This window comes from Lolium perenne, chromosome 3, assembly GCF_019359855.2.
Source record: "Lolium perenne isolate Kyuss_39 chromosome 3, Kyuss_2.0, whole genome shotgun sequence".
NCBI classification, from domain to species: Eukaryota; Viridiplantae; Streptophyta; class Magnoliopsida; order Poales; family Poaceae; genus Lolium; species Lolium perenne.
This window is the reverse complement of record NC_067246.2, coordinates 300,061,601-300,068,713: the sequence shown is the minus strand read 5'-3', so window position 1 is coordinate 300,068,713 and position 7,113 is coordinate 300,061,601.

Sequence of the window (7,113 nt, the reverse complement as noted above, 5' to 3'; positions counted from 1 at the left end):
TAATCCTAGGGTCAAAGCATTTGCTCTGATACCAGCTGTGATGACCCAGCGTACCACTGCATGGTGTAGTACACAAGTCGTGGACATAACACAAGTGAAACACCGTTCCACTCATATTACATCTCTCAGAGTGGTACAACAGAAACATATGCGAGTCCAAGGTATGTCTATAGAAGTATAAACGAGCTGTTTACAGAAGATCAACACAGCCTCCTACTTTACAGTGAGGTAAAACTTCAAATAAAGCTCTAGAAGAACGACTCGTAGTCTAACTTGTTGCTAACTCAAGCTTAAGAGCTCATTGGCTTGCTATAGAAATCTAGCTACTTAGGTGCTATGATTAGGGAAAGGTTCCCTTCTATTACTAGTCTAGGTTTCCATTATAGTTGGTGCAGAAGTTGACTCCATTGACTTCTTTGCTTGAGTTCTTCATCTGGTTGCAATTGACTCCTCTGTCTTCGAGTTCCACGGTAGTTTCTCCTTCGGCGCCTTGATCTAAGAAGGGGGTTCAAACGAGATAGAATGAGTACGAGCGTACTCAGCAAGTTCATATTAGGAAATAGGTGTATCATGCACTAGCTACAGCCATAGACCAGAAAGTCATAGGCTAATGCAAGTTTTCATAAACATTTCTTCAAAAGGTTTATTTTATTCTGAAAACTATGCCCGTCAGTCTTCACAGGTTGACCAGAAGTTCATGGAGTTCCTTTCCCCGCTGTCATAGCTCCCTTCCTGGAACAGGGAGTGACGGTCACAATTCTTGATACCCTCTGCAGAGGTGCGTTACTTTTCCCATAAGAGACCTTATCCTTGTTGCCAACCAGGCGATATCTTTCTCGTCCACACTTCCTTTGGTGTGAGGCCAGGTGTAAGATCCAAGTCCACACCGCCTTCTCCGCGACTGCAAACCCACCCTTTTGTCCAACCGTACAGCCCCAGTAGACTTCTCCCGATAATACGGCTTTACTCACGGTGTACTCCGGACAATCCTTCATATATCGTAGAGCTTAACATCACTAATGGATGGGGATTTAAAAGGATATCCCAACCTATTGCGGCAGTGCCTCCAACACCCCACCGGCTCTACAGATCCGTTGGCGTGCAGAAGGGAAAAGATACTACCGACTTCCCCGTGAGCCATTATAGATCTTATGGTCAACGCGATTTGTACGGCGCTAGAATCACTGGACGGCATTGGTACTTAGTCCTAGATGAGTAGTACCCATGCAATGGAACCTCCACCATATCAACACATACCATGGTTCCATTGCCCACCACATAGTCATATTCATAATTGTAAAATAATACTTTGCTTTTCAATGCATGAGTGATAAGTATAGTACTTTGCATATAGTTTGATACAAATAATCAAATGACATGAGCAAGCGATGAACTTGCCTTTTTCTTGACTGCAAGATTATGCAGGCAAAAGCTTCGATACGTGATAACTCCAAATGCTGAAATACCATCATCGTCCGGTAAGGACAATGCTTAAAGAACGAGCAAAGATGCTATAATGCATAGTATGAGATGCAATCGTCCCGAGCGTATCCTAACCTCGATGGTTTAAGATGTATGAGTTGTAAAGATTTCTTTAGGGGTGGTTGCACTTTTAGAATAGTTCTCAAACAAGGTTCTTATTAGGGTTTGGTTATATTAGCATCATAACCAAGTGATATTAGACATCATAATAATCATACACATACAGAATAGTGATGGAATAATATGTAAAGAACAGTTGTCAATTTTAAGTTCTACATATCATGGTTGATGATTACTTATACTATACTTCAAAAGAATAACTTTTGAAGAACATGTTGTTTAAGAAATAATGAGTATTTCAAAGAAGGATTAGGCTTCTAAGGTTTGATTGACATTTGTACTTCAAAAGAATAACTTTTGAAGAACAGGTTAAAATAAGAATATGAACTACTATATATAGTTGCTATGGCTTCTAGGGTTTACTATTGGATTCATTTAGTTTCACTAATAGGAACTAGTTGGGTTCTTAAGTTGAATTGGTTCTATATACAACAAGTATTGGCAGGGTTATTACTATGGTTTCTTCTTAAGCATCATATCAAAGGATGGTTATCTAGATGGTTCTATAAATTAGCTACTAGGGTTTGATGGTTGAGGTTGATCTTAATGGTATGGTATATAGGAGTGGTGATCAATGGTACTAATTCAATTAACAAGTTAGGGTTTATACTTAGGTGGCACTAGTGAATCATATAGGTTTTAATTAAGAATATGGACATGGAATGATAATCTTATGTGACTTGGTTTTGATGCTAGTGGATCATAACTTGTATTTGTTGTTCATATAATATAGTTCTCTATGTAAGGTGTCATTCATATGATCACATGTGATAAGCAACTAGGGTTTTAGGGTTTAACATTTTGACATGATCACATAAAATAATGGGATCCAGGTCTTACTCAAATTGAAATTAAGGTTTCTAAATTATGGTACAACTCCTAAAATGATAATTGATAAATAGAATTGTGGTTACTAATTACTTTGAATCAAAATTAGTAATGGTTTAACATTTTATTAATTTTTACAAGATTTAATAATTAGAGTAACTCCTATTTTGGTTTAATTAAGAATCAGGGTTTAATAATTGTTATTAGGTTTAAAATAATTAACTTGTTAACTAAAGATGTTTAATTAATTAAGTTTTGAATTACCAAAATAACATTGTCTTTTAATATTTTCTTGAGTTATTACTATTTAAAGAAAATAGAAAATAGTAATTTGCAAATTAGGGTTTATGAATTATCACTAATATTTAAGTTAATGCAAATATGATAAATAAAATTAATCTTAACATATTACTTAGTTACTAAATAGTTAAAATTTAATTTTTATAACTTCACTAATTATTGAATTCAAATTATATTTTAAATTAATGAAATGGCATAATTATTAAGGTTAAAAATAAGTGAATTTTTATTTTGACACACATTTTTGTTTTGTATTTTATTTGAATAGAGTTTATTTTTGTGAGCATTTTGATATATTATTTATATTTTTCTGAGCTAAAATGAATTTTATATGATTTGGCAAAGTTTCAGCAATTTACTGGTTTTTAAATTAAACAGAAAATACTAACTGTACCGATCTGGATCTAACCCTAGTGACCGACAAGTGGGTCCTTTGACCAGGTCAAATGCCACGAGGGGGAAGACCAGTCAAATACACCCTGAGGTCCCACCTGCCACGTCAAACACGCCGGAGACGCGCCGGTGAACGACGGCGTCGGCGTTCTGGCCATCCCGCGAGTGCGCGGAGATCGCCAAACGAACCGCCTCGTCTTGCTGGGCACGATAGTGGTGACGCCACCACGATATGGTCACCGGAGCAGCGACGGCGAGCATGTGCTGCGGCGGCTCAACTCCGGCGAACTCGGGAAAAACGCTACGGTGGATCCTAGGATGCAATAGATAGCTCGGAGGAAGCGCAAGCTCACCCTGGTGCTGATGGTGTGATCGGCTCCGGCGATTGTCGACGGAGACGACGACGAATTCGCCATTCCCGGCGATGTACTGCGGGAGAAGATCTTGAAATTGGCCGCACACACACCTCCCCTGGATGCTCGGCTTGGTCTGTAGAACGAAGACGTCGAGGCGCACCTCCTCGACCTAACGGTGGACTCCGGGGTGCTCTCAATCGCCGGCTAGCCGGAGAACAGCCTTCGGTGGTTTTTGTTGATTGCCAGAGATAGAGAGGACTAGAGGGGAAATGGAGTAGCGGAGGTGAACAAGGAGTGCACAGAGGTCCTCCCCTCTATTTATAGGCCGCGGTTAGGTCAGCATCGTCGGCGCGTCGCCGGAGACGGTGCGGATATTGCGATGGGGATGAACTCGATCCGGGCGCGAATCTTGGCACGATTGGGATAAGCTCGGACGCGAGAAACTTGTACGAGATTCAGAGATGGTCTGCGACGTCCGGGGTCAGGCTTATCGCCGACGGTGAGGTGGCCAGGAAGCTCCATCGCGCTGTCGACCCTGGAGAAGACGACGGGTTCATTTTTCCTCTCGCACGATTTTTAAAGCAACCCAAACGGTAAGTGGCTTTGGGCTGGGCTGATGCTGGGCTTGGTTGACGTGGTGGTGATGGGCTGTCATGTGCCGAGGTCCACTGTAAGTTTCCTTCCACTTTTTATTTCAAATTTTTATTTCCTTTTTCTGTTTTTATTTACTGGTTTGAATTCAAATTGAATTCTGTTTTGTTTTACAGGTTCTAAAATATTTGAACATTAATATATTTTGATAATGATGCTTGCTGCATTGTTTTGTTTTTAAACAACATTTATTAATTGATTAATTTTAGTTCTTATGAGGCACAAGTTAAAAGTGCAAATAGATATGAATTTTAGGGTTCAATTCAATTACTTTAAATTTAGGAATCAATTCTGTTTTAAAAGATCTGAAATTGAGAACATGTGAATGGTGAACATATTATATTTTTCAAGTGCTTAACCATAATTATTATTCACATATAGATTAATTATGGCTAGGGTTTAACAAATGGTAAAGGAAATGGGATTGGTTCATGATTTTATGTGTATGATAGTTCTTAGGGTTTAAGAAGATGGTTTGATGAACTCTATCTTTAATAATCTTGCTTAGCAATTCTGGCTTGGCTTACTTGAAATAGATCCTAAGCTCATCATGGTTAATTTAACTACTTATATGAATACTATTTTATTTGGTTCACTAAACAAGGTACTTGGATAGCAAAGTAAAATGGAATATTGATTTCATTCTACTCCCAAATGGCATTAGTCTTTCAGTATATATGGCTTGGGTTATTACTTGTGATCCATGATACACAAGTTAGGGCTTAATATTTCATGTGGGGTGGATCCTATATGAAAGGGTTTGGGGTTTTGGAAATACTTCACTAATTGAAGTATTGAATAGGCATGAGGTATGGCAGGGTTCTACTTATAATCCAAAGTAATCCATGGGTTGGATTGCAGACTTGGTCTAGGGTTTTAGTAGTGATCACCAATGTGATACACCACTAGGTTTAGGATGTGAGCAATAGTTAGGTTATGTTTAATTGACTAGGATTACTCCTCTACACAAGGCATGAGGATTGGTTTGGGATTAACTACTAGTGATATACTTATTATTTTATATGATAGATGAGATCTATTAATAACATGGGTTTAACTGATCATCTATATCTACAAGGTATAATCATGCATTAGACAATATCCACTTATTCCTCACTAATCACTCTTTATCATTCCTCTCATCACACTCACTTAGATTCTTAGGGTTTCTAATTAATACCAAATTGTGATGATTATGGAATTGGTTTCCTAAGGTCCTACTCAAGAGATGATGATATGATCCTCTAAATATATGGTTTGCCTAGGAATTCTACCTTGGTAACTTCTGTAGCTTGTTCTTCAGGAAATCTGATAAACCTGCATCTTGTGGTATGCCTCCACCTCCTAGCTTCTTCATCTTGATCCTAGCTAATCACATGGAGTGGCTCTATGTGTTTGTTCCCATGTATCATGGTACTTGATGAGCAAATGGATGAAGGTGTGTCTCTATTTATAGGCTTGGGCAAGCTCTAGTATCATGACACATAGGTGGTGACTCTTGTGTTGGTTTGATGAGTAAGGTGCTTGGGTGTCATGCCCTCATCCATAGCAATCCTTTGAGCATGAGGTGGCAAAGCTTGGGATGCAAGTCATGTAGATATTTTCATCCTATGTGGCAAGATAATTATCCTCTCATATGATTTATTTTTGGTTAGCCAAGTGACATTTGTTACTAAATATCTCGTGGATGGTTTTATTATTGTGGATGAGTCACTATATCATATTGGATTGGATTTATATTATAATATTGATCAAAAGATCAAGGTTGAAGGTTATTCCTCAAATTTGGATAGTTGGTGTTTGATTTCACCAAGGCATGATCATAAGTGTTTCAAAATACTCATAGTCAGTTTGATTCAAATAGTTTGAACTATAAATCGTAATGTAAATGGATTTAGTTTTATGATATTTCATATACTTAATAAGTTATGATTTAAATAAGAATGTGTGGCTTTTATGCACTTTAGACCCTGTGGTTTACCTTATTTGGTAATAAGTTTAGAAGTGAATTAATTTACACACAAAGGTAGTTGCTAACTTTTAAGTGTTAATAAGTTAGGGTTTGATTCTTAAAGAATGTGTTGTTGTAAATATAATTCCATTTGTCTAATCCATAGATCAAATCATCTCTACCCAAAACAAGGTTTTAACAAAGATCACAGTGAAGTTTATAGCGCTTGACTTGATGATCTACTTCAATTCCAGCAAGTCAAGTGAAACTTCAGTTACTGTGGTAAGTTTTATTTGAAAGCACGAAAATTCCCCGGATTTTCTATGCATGAATGCAATGCACACTTTGGTGTTCTCTCATTTTATTGCCTCTAAACCTGGGATATTACAGTTTGGCTCTCGCTCCATCGCTCGGCCTCGCTCGGGATTAGCCGCTCGGTCGTTCGTAGTTGGGCCAGAGATTAGGGGTATCCAGATTTTTTTTCAGATTTCTGGGTGGGCCACGGCCCCCTCGGCCCACCCGCTGCGTCCGCCCATGTCTCAAGGGTGCAAAATTCCGCCTTTGACTAATAAAACTCGGCCTCAATCCTCTATCGACGATTGTCAAAAACTCAGCCTCTCAAGTTTTTTGGGATTGTCTCCAAGCCAACCTCATTACTGGATTCTCCGGGACGACGATCTCTTAAGATTGTGGTTGTCGGTATCTTCTTGGCTACGCCTATGACTTCCCAGCAACTGCTTCTACAAGCGTCTATGTTTTTTAAAGCTTTATCCAACACGAGCCTTGCCACGCCAAAGGCGCATAGGTGACATCGATCTTTACTCACGGCGCACTGTCAAGGGATGCGGAAGGAGGAACTTGCGATTTTTTTTTGTCGTCCATCACCGTCTTGCCGGAATTGGGATTATCTCCCAGCCCACCTCAGTATCGGATTCTCCGGGACGACGATCTCTGAAGATTATGGCCGTCGGCATCTTCTTGCCCACGTCAACAACTTCTCGGCAACTGCTTCTACAAGCATCTAGGTTTTTT